The 16142-nt window shown below is 37.6% G+C and overlaps 1 long non-coding RNA gene across 1 annotated transcript in view; it reads left to right on the top strand.

Moving 5' to 3' along the window:
* The first annotated feature begins 502 nt into the window (after positions 1-502).
* The window catches only part of LOC121674455, a 110026-nt gene continuing 94386 nt past the window's right edge, over positions 503-16142 (top strand). The window contains exon 1 of the long non-coding RNA XR_006019623.1: positions 503-594. This is a non-coding gene — a long non-coding RNA (uncharacterized LOC121674455). The remainder of the gene's footprint in view (positions 595-16142) is intronic.

The raw sequence follows: 16142 nt of genomic DNA on the forward strand, positions 1-16142 counted from the left end.
CTGCTCTAGGTACAAAAAGTAAGCCCACAGTGAGAGCTGCCAGGGGCATCAGGCCTCCCTGTGGACAGCAGCTGACACACAGCAGTTCCCTCAGGAACAAGAGCCACCACAGTAGCAGCATGTTCTCTCAGGGCTCTGGCATTAATGTTTTTGCAACTCCTGTTTCACAGTGTCTGGCCGCCAGCTTGCTCTGATCAATTACTTCTTATTTTGCCTGTGTGTAAAGCTGGCACTGAAGTGGATCTGCACATTTCTGGCAGTATAATAACAAAAAAGGTCTACTTGGTTAAGATCTAGTCAGGCACAAGTCACAGACAAGGGGGACGTTCATTGTGTAAAGTGCATATGCAGGGTGATGAACTTCACTCAACTAAGCCACAGAGATTTTCCCTGGCAGCCTTCTTATGTCTGAGCTTCCAAGTTGAAAGACGTCATGGGCAGCTGCTGGGGTTAATGAGATCAATCATGGAGTAAGTGGGGTTTTTTTCTCTTCCCTCAAGATGTGACAGCAGAGAGCAATCTGTAGGTTAGTTATGAGTACAAGCCTGGGCAAAATGAATAGGGGAAGAAATTCCACATGGAGATCATTGAGAGGTAGGTGGGCACTATCTCTTTTGTATTTAGATCTGACACTAATTCAAAGTTTCCACTGCAATGAATGGAACCTAAGATACTGTGAATTTGGGGATGAAAGAAACCCAGTCATTCATTTTAGGAAACCAATTAAAAATAATGATTACACATACTCAGACAAAATGTGGTAACATGCGGCCTGCCTGATTAATGTTTCATAAACCACTGTTGTATTTGATCATAAATGACACATAAAAAGAAATGTTGGTTTAATCCTTTGTTCCTAACTTACATGTTGCATATGAGCTTCCTATGAAAGAAAGCAGAACAATAAAGTCTGGTTACTACCTCCACAACAAAAAGTGAGCTCATATGAAATTCTAAATCAAGAAAACAGATTTTATTGGCAGCCATTTGTATGAAGTAATATACTCCAAGAACATAGAATTCCTTATTAAGGATAATAAAGAATGTAAGACTGTAAGTGTCATATTGGTCAAGAGAAATGTAAATGTATCTGAGAAAAGGATGAAAAAGAAAAGAACAAATGGATCAGTCATGAAAAATTTGAATATTATTTGGGTAAACAAAGCTCTTGTTATTCAATTCAGGTGAATGTTCTTGCCTTTACATATTATTGTAGCTTCATAGCTCAGTCTTTAGAGAACAGGCTTAGCTCTCTGGTGGTGACTTGCATTTGAAAACTGAACTAAACCATATGTTTAATGCAGAAGCTTCTTTTATACAAGTGAGATTTTCAACTTTTCATATGATATGTTTGAATCACTAATTGCTAATTGCAGATTCCCTCACTGTTTTTTTTAGTGACATATTTGTACCAACCACTGAAAGATTATATCGAGAACATCAATTGGTGCATAAATATTTATGAATACTTAAGTGGAATAATCAAGTGTAATAAACTCTCCAGAGATACTCCTGGTATCTGAAGCGAATTTTAAGAATCATATAATATGTACATATATGCTGTGAAAAAGGTTAACATTTGCCTTGCCAGAATCCCTCTGTTATTAGAGGAATTAATTTGCTTTTGAGCTTTCCAAACAAACTTCTCACTTAAAACAGTTGTTTTTGGAGGGGAAGAGATCTCTAGGCTAGTAAGAATAACTTTATTCCCAGTTTACTTCTCAAGAGACAGCAGTGCCTCTTTAAGTTTGTGACTTAAAATTTTGTTAGCACTGTAGTTTTTCCCCTTCAGAAGTACAGAACTTCTGTAATTTCTTATGGCTTTATTAGCAGCAGAGGCTGAAAGGAGCCCTGCTCAGTAAGAAAACTAAGCACGGCAGTAGGCACCTACAAGGCACCTTGTTCCACCCTGTGCAGCTTTTCAAGTGGAGAAGCCTCAAAAAGTGCAAAGGGAAGAGAGTTGTTCCCCATTCCTGCTTCCATTTAGAAGGACAAGATATTGCTGCTGGATATCTAGAGGAATTTGCCATTGGTGTGGCAAATTTTGTGGAGTTGCCCTGTTTCTCTCCTTGGACTGAAAAAGAAGTACTGATTATGAAGTTTTATATTAGGATGTCTCTGACAACTCACTGGCTGCTCAGAAGCATAATTACAGGTAATATGTGTAACACAGAAAAAACTGATTCTGCATAATGGTGACATTTTTAGAGATTTTTATGGAAAAAAATAGGTTTTTTACATATTTTGACAGAAACTGAGACCTGGAATGCAGATATAGCCTGTTACAGCAGGGATTACTGCAACAAGCATATTTCAAACCAGGAGTCCCATGGAAACGAAGTACATATGGACAGATTCGTGGTAGATGTTTCAGAGATGTTTATTTCTCCAGCCACATGGTCGAGGCTCTGCTCAGGAACTCCGCAGTCACGGGACCCGAGGGTCCTTGGCCACCCCGGGGAACACAAACCAACCAATGGGAAATGAGACTGAGCAGGGGCAGGGAGACCCCGTGTCTCCCCCCCAGGGCCCATCTCCCAGGGCTCCATGGCAGGGGAGGAGACCCCAACAATAGCCAATCCTACATATTCTCTCTTGCTGTCAGGATGCTAAGTCTCTGCAATTTATTATTTTAATACTCCAGTCATTCCAAAATCTTTCCATTTGCTCCTAACTTCCAGTGAACTTAGTCTTGACACACAAAGCTGTATCATGTCGGCTTCACTGGAAAGAGAGCATTATCTGGGAATCTTGGCTTTAGGCTTTGTCATCACCATTCCTGAACCACAGCTTGGTCTAAGGGTTTGGACTATAGCCCTTTACATTTCTTGTCTTAGCAGAGTCATATGTTAGACTTTAAATCTAAAAGTAAGATATTTAAGAACTAAAATTATTATAAATTCTTTTAAAATTTTTATAAATGAAGTTCTTAATCTAAATTTTACTAGTGATTTCCTCCAACTTTTTGTGGTACGACAACTGGAATTTTGATTCCAGAAATTAATACTCTCACATCACCTCTTAATGCACAAAAACTTCCATGAATTAAATATAAAACTAGGAATTCATTCAAATTAATCCTGTGTTACTTTTTATGAATTCTATTTCACTGTGGTTTCAAGGCTTCAAGCCTTGAACATTACTTTTTTGATGGCACATAACAAACTTGATGGCCCAAATACCCTGATTCAATTTCGGCAGTTCTAGACTATGATCTTGCAATGAATTCAGTGACGACAGAGATCATTACAAAAGTCAGGGATCAAGACCTGACACAAAGAAAAAGCTAAACAGATCAGGGTCAGTGGTGTGTATGCACTGAAGAACTGATTCATGTGCTCATATCCTATTAACTGTTATTTAATGCTGAAGTGATTTGCTGAGTATTTCCCTGGAAGATTTGCATTTCAACTCATGCAAAATGAGAAGCACCACTGGATATTTCCAATAGTCTCACAAGAAACTGGCAAAATATTGTCATTCCATCTGAGGCAGATCACAAAATCAAATGAAACATAAAATACTGAGGGGTTTTTTTGATAATAACATAATCCATTTTACACCACATCCCCTCTCTCTATTTCATGCAAGTAGGTATTATAGGTAAGGAAGGAAGGAGGAAATGGTGTTATCCCTGTTTACTGAATAAAAGAATTCATCATCCAAAGCTTGGTCTTGCATATTTCATTACCATTAAACACACAGAGATAAATAAAAGAGTTCTGATGTTCCATTTTGATTTTAATTTCCAAAGGCATTTCATAAAGCTCTATAATGTATGTTCACTCAGTGATAACATTCTCTTTAAATAACTTTCAATATTAGTAGCGACATGATGATCTTTTTTCCCATTAAAAATGTTTTCCTCAGTGATAAATAATCAATGTCAATTATTTTGTCTCCATTTTGTGGAGAGATGAATAACCAGGCACAGCTAAATACTGCTGCAGAACAGGTTTATGTAGATGTATAACTTTATTCTATTAGTATACATTCATATATAATAACAACAAATGTATAGTTGTAACTCCTTTTTTCCTACTCTTCATATAGGAGAAATACTATTTAATGTGTTGCTGTAAAAGAAAGGAGCAGAACTACTTACTAAGTAGGGTTTTAAGCCTTCATTTAATTTCCTTTTTCTCTTGGGCCATAAAATAACTCATGAAATATGAGATATTTAGTATGACTAATTAATCCCCATCTGATGTTTTTTTCTAATGTTATTACCATATTAATTAGCTAATTAGCCTAACATTGCCAATGGTAATAAAATGAAAGCAATACTGGAACCACTCTTGTTGAGTTGTAGTCTGGCAGACTTTATTGCATTTAAAGTATTTCTGAAACAAATTGCAGTTCTAGGGAGGGAAGGTAAGAATTGCACCCTGTATCAAATCTATTTGACACCACCAGAAAGTCTACCAGGCAACTTCAAGGCAACAGGCCTTTTATACCAACATGTGCAACTCGAGATACTGATGTTCCCTTTCCTTTCTATGAAAATAGAATAGTACCAAGTAAGAATTTTTAAGACAAGGAAGAGATGGTTCAAAAATTCAGCATATTTCAATTGAATACACAGATCAGTAGACAGATAGATAACAGTTAGGTAATCAGACATTATTGTGAGGGAATTGTTTAGAAGACTGACAAACCAGGCCAATTTTTGAACTTCACTGAATGAATTAGTGGTACATTTCTTGCTAAAGTTTTACTTGTGAATTATTAATCACAATCGCTACACATGCAACACTATTAGTCTTTTATACTCATGTGCTGAATTATCTCTGAATATACAATAACATAGGGCCAATGATCTATAGTTGCTAACAGTGGCCATCCTTCTTGGTGTTATTAGTCACTAACGTCCAAGTGATCAGGCTGGAGAACTCATTGATCAAGGGCCAAAACCAAAGGGATTTTCTCATCTTTCTTCTTGATTTTTCTGTACTTAAGTCTGTTGGTTTTATGTCATCTTCCTCTCCTCAGAAGGGGAGTCTAATCCATCCCAATCATGTTTCTGCGGTTTCCTTTGTTTTGTCAGTCATCCTTTTGTGTATCCAAGGAATGCTATTTGTACTCCTTTAGACTTATCTTTCTCTGTCTTGCACTTCTTCATTAATTAGACACGTGCCTTTATATGCCAACACACACCTCTTTGCTTGCCACTTTGGTGGACATACTGCCCATACACTAAGTAAAATGCTTATACATTTTTTTCTGATGACACCATGATACAAAATATCATCAAACTGTTTTAAAGCTATGTTAGTTTGCATATAATCATATTAAAGGCAATAATATTATTTATATCCTTATCATCACATTGTTAATTTGTAAGTGCTTTAGTTACAAGAGTTAGGCAGCAGAGTGCCACCTCATGTTGATCGCAACTGAAAGCAATTACTTTGACATTTTTCTATGGTAGCTATGCAAAGCATGTTTGGTTAACTCACCTCAGAGAATAATGAAAAAATGTTTATGTATATTCAGGGTCTGAGTTCTGAAATATAAACTCATTACATTACAGCACTGGAAAAATAAAGAGGAAAGGAATAAAGTTTAAAAACCTCACTTTTCTTTCATTAATAAACACCACTTAAAAACTGTTTTCTTGTCAGACTACATCAACACTATTAGCATTAGACTTGGTTGGAGTTTTAAAGTTGTAGCAATAGTAAAGAGCCTCTCTGATGAGTTCAATTTGTAGTCTAATAATCTAAACGGAGTCCATGAAAGTAGTCTGATGCAATCCTACAAAAAGGAGGCTATGTCAAAATGAGGCTTATCCTGGCATCAGTTATTGGTTCCATGCAATCTTCACTCAGTACTCTGTCCAAGCAGTTCCTTAGATGTGCTCAAATTGCTTATACAAACAAGTGCTCATCACAGTGTAAAAGGATCAAGACAGTAGAAAAATGTTCGATGTTTACTTCCCAATTTTATAGCTGTCCTCAGAGCAACTCAAATCTCAGCAAGACCCCCTGAAGTGGGTGATACCACTATCACCATAGAACACATACACTCACATTAGTCATGCTACAATGACATTTAAACTGTGCTTGCTTATCTGAAGAGAAAGAAATCATAAATCCTATCTTAAGCTTTCCTAGAACTTTTTGCTTGTAGCTTTTTCACTGCAAGTTCACCTTTATTATCTTTTTTCCTCAGGTGCTTGTTCCCACTGGCTGATCCTAATCCTAGGACCTGATATACCACCTCCACAAGTGCCTGGCAAAACTTGCTCTAAATCAAATGTTTTGTTTGGATTTCTGTTCCATTCTTGTGGATAGCTAAAGGAAAGTCTTTGACTAAAAAGTGTTATTTTCTTTCATTATGTTCTGCAAGACACCTTGAATTATACTCTTCTGTGCCAATGAATGCATTCAAAACACCACAGGAACGAAGGAAGCAGCCTGTTTCCTGAGTTTTCTCTGGGATAACTTAGGTGAAAACATGGGAAATCTTGACTAATTGTTTGTGCAAAGCTACTTTATATTCTCACCACAGTTGAATCTCATTCATTTATGGCATTGAGAATTATTTGTGAATAGATCTAAGAACCAGGAAGTAAGGGAAGTTAGTCTTATAGCATAAGATACACAGATTATATCTTTACAATGTATTTAGTGCTTTAATCAATGATCGTGTTTTGCAGTTTATAAGTTGTTGTTGAAGTGAATTGCTTTTGAAAGGTACAAATGGTTTTCAAAAATGTATTTATTAACATATTTTCTCTATCTTTAAAATGAAAAAGCTATTACCCATCCCATATGGGCATTTCCAGAGAAGTTACCATTTCACTCATCAACAGTATAGTAAATGCAAATCGACTTATAGATGAAAACCAATACTTTAGCTAGCACATATATTTCTCAAACTCACATCTATTGAATGTCAGCTCCGTGTTATGTTTATTTCTGTACAAGGGATTTCTAAAATGCTCTTGGAAGTTGTTCACCTTGTTAGATAACTTTTGAAGTTGAAAGAGTTTTTCTTCTCTGCTTGTTACTGAACAATGTTCTTATGTTTGTCAGTGCAATTAATATAGTTACATATCACATGTTTGTTGATTATACCTCTTCAAATTTTCAGATGTCATGGAGAATGCAAAAAATATCTTTTGCAAATGGAGGGGAGAAGGGAAGTAGATATTACTAGAGCTGTTAATCAGAATATTGTTTACTGTCAAGTTAAAAGTTCACTTCTTTATCAACTTGAGGAAGGTCTGTAATTTACTCCCATGCCATATTGGAAGCCATTCTCTCCCAGCTCTCTTATGCCAGGAGAACCCCCAGAAGATATCTCACTGGGTTGGACAAAGGATCCATTTAGCTCAATATCAAATCTCCACAAGAGACAAAAGAAGTTATCACTACTGTATGCATGCTCTGTATGTACTTGTCACCACAAAGAGCATACAAGTTTGAGGGCTGTGTACAGCCCACTCCCATCACAATTAATACTATCCTCAGTTGTTGAACGAGAAATCAGAGGGCACGTACCTGACTTTTCCTCTTACAACCTATTCATGGGCCTGTTGTCCGTGAAGTCATTCAAATGATTGCTGAACCTGCATATGCTATGTTCCTCCAAAGTTTACTGCTGCAACAAGTTCCAGAAGATTGCTTATTGTTTGATAAGATTTAAACATTTGTTTAAACCCAATCTCCTATTAGTTTCCATTGTCCTTTGGTTTTACTGTTACATTTTCAATCTATAAATCAATTTATGATTTTGTAAATGTTAATCCTATCCCTATCAAGCAAAAATACAGGCTGGAAGAAGAATGGATTGAGAGAAGCCCTGAGGAGAAAGATCTTGGGATGTTGATTAATGAGAGCTCAACATGTACACTTGCAGCTCAGAAAGCCAACTGTATCCTGGACCTCATCAAAGGAAACATGGCCAGCAGGTAGAGGAAGGTGGTTCTCTTCCTCTACTCTGCTCTTGTTAGACCGACCCCACCTGGAGTACTGCATCCAGCTCTGGAGACCCAACACAGGAAAGATGTGGACCTATTGGAGCAAGTCCAGAGGAGGTCCATGAAGATGGTCATAGAGCTGGAGCACCAGTTCTATGAAGACAGGCTAGGAAAGATGGGGCTGTTCACCCTGGAGAAAAGATACAGGGACACCTTACAGCATCTGGAGAGGGACTTTTTATAAGACCATGTAGTGATCAGACAAGTGGAATGACTTTTAACTGGAGCAGGGTAGATTTACCATGAGGGTGGTGAAATACTGGCAAAAGTGGCCCAAAGAAGCTGTGGATGCCCCATTCCTGGAATTGTTCAAGGTCAGGTTGGATGGAACTTGGAGTGACCTTATCTAGTGGAAGGTGTCCCTGCAGTAGCAGGGGCTTGGAACTAGATGATCTTCTAGGTGTCTTTCAACCCAAACCATTCTCTATTCTAAATTGCAATTGCCAGCTCTGACTTCAGTCTTACTTACATCTGACTTAGATACTTTCTCCTAGATGCATTATTTTTTAATTTAATAAGCTTAAGTGAAGCGAGCTTGCTACTATTTTGTTGAAATTCTACCTGATATCCCTCTGACAGACAGTATACGTCAGTTCCCTACATGTTTAATGATAAGGTTGACTTGTATTCTTCTTTGTGATTAGATTTTGATTGGTTGTTGTTTAAATGATGCAGCACATATATTCAAGGTGTTTTTTTTTATTGCAGCAGTCACTAATAAACTCACTTTTAAATGAACAAACCATACCTAGCTAATTGTAAGAAAAGTTACTTTACATACTTTTCCTGTAGGTGTAGTATAAAAGTCCTGGTTCTTCCGAATATCAAAGCAGAAGCTTTGTTTTACTGTAGGCTTGTAATGTTCCTTTTTCTTAGGAATAATTGGAGTTGGAGGAGTTGGAGGAATGACATAATTTTTACTTGATGATAATGCTGCTTACAAGCCAGGCTCTAGACAAATTGCTCTTCCTAGTCGTTATAGAGAATCTTACTAAATCTTCATAAACATAAGTAATCCAAGAATTTCTGATGACTATGAACTCTTCAGACCTTTTCACACTAAACATAGAGACTCATTTGTATCTGTGATCCCCTTTTCTCTTAAGCTATTAAAAATTTACCTAAAAAAACACTCTCAGACTTACCATATATTGCAAGTCTACCAAAGTCAGGTTGTTATATGTGCTTCAGTGTGTAAAAGGCACTGTGACAGAGGCTGTTCAGTGACCACTTCCTCTTTCCCTGGGGAGGATGTATTTTTCAGGACCTGACAAGTATCACTTACTCACAGAACCAAACAATCCAGAAGTGCTCCAGCTGAGAATTAATTTAGCAGGGATATAAGATACCTTCAATGAGAAACAGGAAGATAAGTGGATCTAATCTTAGTTACTCCAAGCATCTTACTTAGCTGCTGCTAAGGTTAGGAACCTAGGCTGGCCAGGAATCATTGAACTCCAGACAAATCTGTCTCAACAGCGAATACTAGTTCTGCCACTCAGTATGAACAGCCATTCCTCCTGGAATTGCCTTTGGATCAGAGGTGAGAATAATTTCTTATCTAGTTCTTCTTTACAGGATAAGTATGTTCTCAGATCCAGCAAATACACATAGATTTCCATCATTATCAATAGCAAAGTGTCTGGTTGAAGATGCTTTGTTATAAAGCAAACTTCTGCTTCTGTACACTGAGGTAAATCCAAAGTATCACACACAGTAAGCTCCTTGAGACCAGAATCTGACCCATGCTTTCAATTACCTAGTATTTTTTTTCTAGTGGAGACTGTACTACAACCTTCAGTATTAAAAATGAGCATTCCATTATTCCATTTTTCTGAGTTTATGAATTAATGTCTCATTCAGTAGCTCCAACTACCTGTAAATTATTATATGAATGAAGAAAATACTTCTAAATCCTTTGAATTCACTAAAAAGAAATTCATTAAAGTTTAGAAGACAAGGGCATTGTATCTATGAGGGCAGATGAAATCTTGGAATCTGAGCCTAGACCTCTCAGCAACATCATACAATGCTCTTCATAGAATCACAGGGTCATAGAATACCAGGCTGGAAAGGGACTTAAAGGATGATCTGGTTCAACCATTCTTGGAAAAAGCACAGTCTAGACAAGATGACCCTGTACCCTGCCCAGACAAATGTTAGAAGTGTCCAACACTGGGGAATCCTCCATTTCTCTGGAGAGATTATTTCCATGGCTGATTGTTCTCGCTGTGAAAAATTGTCCTCTTGTGTCTAATTGGAATCTCCCCAGGTGTAACTGAAACCCATTACCCCTTGCCTGTTCCATGTGACTCCTTGTAAAAATGGAGTCTCCATCTTGTTTGTAGTCACCCTTTAAACAGTGGCACATAGTGATATGGTCTACCTTAAGCCTTCTGTTCTAAAGGCTGAACAAACCCAGTTCTCTCAGCCTTTCCTCATGTCAGGCTTCCCAGTCCTTTGATCATCTTTGAGATCCTTCTCTGGACCCTTTCCAATCTGGCCACTTGTTTTTTTGCCCAACAGGGACCAAAAGTGAGCACATTATTCCAGGTGCAGCATGACCAGTGCTGAGTAGAGTTGGATAATGGCTTCTCTGCCTCTGCTGGTGATGCCCTTGTTGATGCAGCTGAGCATTCCACTGGAATTATTTGCTGTAGCAGCACACTGTTCACTCATATTGAGCTTGTTGGCCACAAGGACCCCTAGGTCCCTTTCCAAAGAGTCACTCCCCAGCTGGGTAGACCCAGTCTGTGCAGCAGTCCTGGATGATGTTTTCCTAGGTGCACTTGTCCTTGCTGAACTTCCTAAGGTTCTTGTTTGCTCACTCTTCCAGCCTATCCAAGTCTTTGTGTAGGGTGGCTTTCCCTCCCAAAGTATCCATCAACAAACTTTAGAATAACTTTGGGTGGCTCCCATGTGGTCCCATAGATTTGTGTGGGACTGCTTGGTCACAGATCATTTCCCCTTGGATATGGAGGGTTCCATTCTGCTCCCTATCTCTGTCTTTCAGCTTGGGAAACTGGATACCCTGCGAACCACTGGTCTAACTATTAAAGACTGAGGCAAAGCAGCCATTAAGTACTTCTGCCTTTTCTTGATCCTTTGGCACTATATTTCCCCCTGCATTCAATTAAGTGCAGAGATTCTCCTTAGCCCTCCTTTTGTTGCTGATGCATTTGTAGTAACAATTCTTGTTATCCTTAATGACAGTAGCTAGATTAAGTTCTTAGCTGTGTTTTGGCTCTTCTAGTTTTCCCTTTCATAACCTCACAACATCCTTGTAGTCCTACTGAATTGCTTGCCTCTTCTTCCAAAGCTCATCGACTCTCTTTTTTTCCTTGACATCAAGACAAAGCTGTCTGCTCCACCAGGCCAGTCATCCTCTCCACCAGTTCATTCTTTGCTTGGATACACTTGATCCCATCTTGCAGGTCACTTATGAACATGTTAAAAGGGCCAATATCAATCCTTGGGGGACCTCACTTGTGACAGGTTGCCAGATTGAAAAGGGGCATTTGCCACCATTCTCTCACCCCATCTGCCACAGAGACCCCTTGTCTCGACCACAATGCCTCAGTTTCTCCAGCAGGAGGCTGTGAGGAACTGTGTTGAAAGCCTTGACTTAATTGCACTGGATAAAAAAACCTTTCCTAAAAGGAGATAATGGATCTGTTGTTGGTTTCAGAACAGTTCTTGGAGGCCGAGTGTCTTGAACTGTCACAAAATGTTGCATCCATCTTATCTATTAACAGCCTAGGGAAAACCATTTCAGAATGCAAAAAGTTTGAGACTGGAGTTCACTTCTCAGGGTTACAGCTTCTAATGGACTGACTGTCACTGATAAGAAAATGATGGAGGAGCACAATGTTCTTGCAATCTCATTAGCTGGATATATTGTGTGATGTTAAAGTTACCAACCTGCAGAATACTAACACACATCAGCTGCAAAAGAGTGTGAAGGAGAAAGCAATTTAAAGTTATACATGAAACTTTTATACTCTAGTTGTTTCTCTGAAATAACAGTTTGCAGGGCTGTTTTGTTTGGTTTTGTTTGCTTGCTTGTTTTGTATTCTGTGCTTACCTCTTTTAAGACACAGCTTAGTTGGTGTTAATATTAATATAGTAAAAAAATAGCCCTCAACACCAACCAATTGGGAAACCAACCAACCAAAAACCCGTCAGTACAAACAGAGAGTATTTCTTGGATGTGTTTTCTTGTTCCAAGGATTTTTTTTTCACTTTTCTTGTGTCCCTTATGCCAAATATTTCAGTGATGTTGCCTTCTTTTTCAGAAAAGGATTTGAAAATACCCAATAAATTACAAATGGGATTCACTCCTTACAATTGCTTGACTGTCTAATACAGCTATTAGAATGTAAATGTGACATTTCTTACCTAGGGGAAAATCTAAACAAAGAGGCTGACCTTCAGTTATTTATACATTTGTAATAAGCCCACCAATGCTATTTTGAAATTGGATGTCACATGGATTGCTAAATATGATGTAAATACCCCTCCATACATCTTCAGCCTAATCAATAATTTTCCTCTTAAGGTAAAACACTTTTGATGTAATAGAAACTGTCATTCATAAGTCTTTCAGAGACAACTCAGTAGAAGAAATGTGGACTGAGAAACAAGAAACAATGAAATATTTATGGCTTTTCCTTCAAACTACTCAACCTGGAGTTGTATAAAGTGGGCTAAGCTGGTCATAATACTTTGCAATTGTTAGCTAAGAACTACTTGTGATAATCTTGTCTCTGCGGTAGCTTTAGGACAATTTTGTGACAGGTTTGTCTATGTTCTTAAGGACTTTGTTTCTTTGGTCTTGTTGGATCCTGTTTCATAGGTAAGCTAAATTTCCTCAAGAGTCTGGAATAATTTGATTCTGGCTGTTCCTTCCCCTTAGAGGTGTTGCCATCTCCATCATATATGTACCTTTAATGAAAAATGTACATGTGCTAGAGATACTGTTCCATATACATTCAACTGCTTTCCCAGCAGCAGGAGCTACCATGATCTCTCCATGTAGTTCAGGAATGACCCATGGGAACATGCTAGAATTACGGCATAACACTCAGGTTAGAAGCAGGTAGGGGATTTTGTGTTCTTTGCTGGTAGTTGGGAACTCAGAGTCACCATGAGGTATATAAACTTCTCTTGCCATAGAAGGAAAGGTACATACATTTCAAAATGCATCACTTGAGACATCAGGGTAATCTGTACATCCAGATCTCTGTGGGGTTCCGAGTATGGTCAGGTGCTGTTTTTAGCCAAAGAATTTTAAAGACTTACCCATGCATTTTGCAGATGATCCATCAAAAGCTTTTAAGCGTGTGGTGGCAAATTTCTTTTAAGAGTGTTGTAGTCCATTGTCTCTGGGGTCAGCTCAGGTGTTTGTAAATACTCATTTCATTTTCCATATGCAACAGCACAAATTGCACATATGCATGCTAATCTGCATGTCAGTGAACTGTAAAGGTGTTAACTTTTCTATAACACAGATGATTTTGATAAAGAAATAGAAAAATGCTGCACTCAAATTAGTGATATCAAGCATGAGGGTACACAAAAATGCATCAGAACACACAAATATTTCAAAGAATCATAGATTATTCCAAGTTGGAACAGTCCCACAGAGATCATCGAAGTTCAGCTCCTTTCTCTGCATAAGACAGCGCCAAGAATCACACCATGTGCCTGACAAAGTTGTCCTTGCTCTTGTCAGGCTTGGTGCCATGACCACTTCCCTGGGGGTCCTATTCAGTGCCTTGTTCAAGTTCCCTCTTGGTGCAGAATCTTTTTCTAGTATTCAACCACATGGCACAACTTTAGGCCATTCACTCATTGGTCACCACAGAGAAGAGATCAGTGCCCACCCCTCCTCTTCCCCTCATGAGAAAGTTGTAGACAGCAATGAGGTCTCCCCCTGAGTCTCCTCCAGTCTGAACAGACCAAGTGACCTCAGCCATCCCTCCAGACCCTTCACCACCTTTGTAGCCCTCCTTTGGACTCTCTCCAATAGCTTTATATCTTTCTTATATTGTTGTGTCCAAAACTACACACAGTACTCAAGATAAGGCTGCACCAGCTTAAAGTGGGGAAAATCACTTCATGTTTCCTTCCTTTATGGTTAATGAAAGATCTGTGGAACTGCAATTTAATTTTCCCTTTTATTCTCATATGCATCACTGTACATTCTATATCAATGCCAACAAGGGACTCTAAAGCTTAGCTTTGTAGAATAAAATTTCTCTACCCTTTGATTTAGAGTGAGGTGACTATCTAATTCTGTTTTCTAGAATATTCTTTGCAATATGTGGAGCTTTTGCCACCAAACCCATCATACTGAACTGAAAATAACCATCCTGCTTCAGTACAGTGCTTCTACTGGTATTTCTAAGGTAGTAAGTAAGGAGTCATTAGAATAATTTGCAATTATCTGATGACAGAATTACCAGCAGAATATAGGTCTTCAAAATATTGCTTGTAACTTTTTGTTTGTTTGGTTGGGTCTGTTTTATAGCCAAGTAGACATGGTGAGATGGATTATTGTTCTCTATAGAAACAAAATAAAATGAGAGGTCTCTTAGTTATAGATGTCATAAAAATCTTACCAAATACATGATAATTTTCAAATCACCCTTTTCCTCTTTAACTAGAGAAAATCCTGTTCCTCAACTGGCACAGTAAAGACATAGGTAAAACTTAGGAAGCCTTTCCATACCTGTAACACAACCCTCTTCTCCCTGCAGATCCTTTGGTTGTCTCATGCAGCTCACCACATATTTATGGAAATGTCATGTCATACTTGCTTCCTCATTCAACCAAGGACTGGAGGAAGGGTTTTTCTGACAGAAACTAGAATCTCAAGTTTTAACTATAGAACAGAAGTAAAGAGCTAGAGAAGCAGAAGCTAATATTTTCAAAACTGTTTTTTTTTTCTTTTTTTTATTAACTATGTTCAGATTTCAATACCTAATTTAGGGAAGGCTTCCATGGTTTTCCTACACAATGAAAATGCTGTGATCTTGAGCAGAGTTTTGGCTAAACAGAATCAAATATATTAAGCCTTCTGGAGGTAAAGCTAATACATAAAATATGTTTACTCTGGATCATTTGTTTGATTTCATTACAAACCTTAATGCTTCCTTTGAATATTTTGAAAAGTTACCAAATTTCCTGAATTCCCCCTTCTTTTGAACTTGCCTTTCTGGCTTCCTCTTTCAACAGAATTTGATTTAAGGTTTTCAAGGGCACATTCATTCTTTTCTTTGAAATGAAGCCAAAGTCCTTAAAGTCTCAAGTGAGAGAATATATTAATTAGAAAGAGTGGGAAAGAGTAAGAGTTTTTCGATATTCTAATCAGAAAGAGCTATAAACCATTCCCCAAATGCACACTTCAAATGAAATATTTAATTTAAGTTTTAAATTTGAAAAATGCTGACAATTCTTATTCTTATGATTCAACATTTGTATATGTGCTCTTGTTTGTTTGTTTGTTTGTTTGTCTGCCGGTTAAAGGAGCTTTGAAAACCTTGTGGGACTAAGATGAAATGCCTAAACTGAATGTTAATTGAAACTGGTCACTGCATTTTGTGGAGTAAAAATCCCAGCTCAAACATGTGATTAAAAGTTTCAACCTTACAATTGCATATCTGGATGGCCATAAATACATTTTGAAATCAAACTCTAGGTTGATGATAGAAAGCCATTTGCACCTGTCACATGTGATTGGACTTTTATGAGATAATTTTGTCTCTAGCTTTTGAAGTGTTCGCTCTCTTGAGTGCTTATTATCTTTTTGCTTGGCTATTTTTGCCATGTAGATCCATTTAATTCAGAAAAAACATGATTGGTTATGCTGTAAAATGTAACAAAATTCAATGTCATATTTTAGTACATGGTAGATGTCTTAATGAGAGATGCATGAAAGAGTCTCTGTGAAAATTGTTCTTTAAAGCATTTTTGGTTTTATTCTTTTTATTCTAGATTGGTTACATTTTTGAAAATATCCCTCATGCCATTAAAAAAAGGAACTCAGAAATGCTCTGAGATGTTTTTGCAGGAAGTACAGCTACAATTTTAATTTCCCACTTAGCTTTTTTTTTTTTTTTTTTTTTTTTTTTTTTTTTTTTTTTTTTTTTTT

The sequence above is a fragment of the Corvus kubaryi genome, unplaced genomic scaffold, assembly GCF_017639235.1.
Source record: "Corvus kubaryi isolate FWS band 111438036 unplaced genomic scaffold, C.kubaryi_AGA036_p1.0 68, whole genome shotgun sequence".
NCBI lineage: Eukaryota > Metazoa > Chordata > Aves > Passeriformes > Corvidae > Corvus > Corvus kubaryi.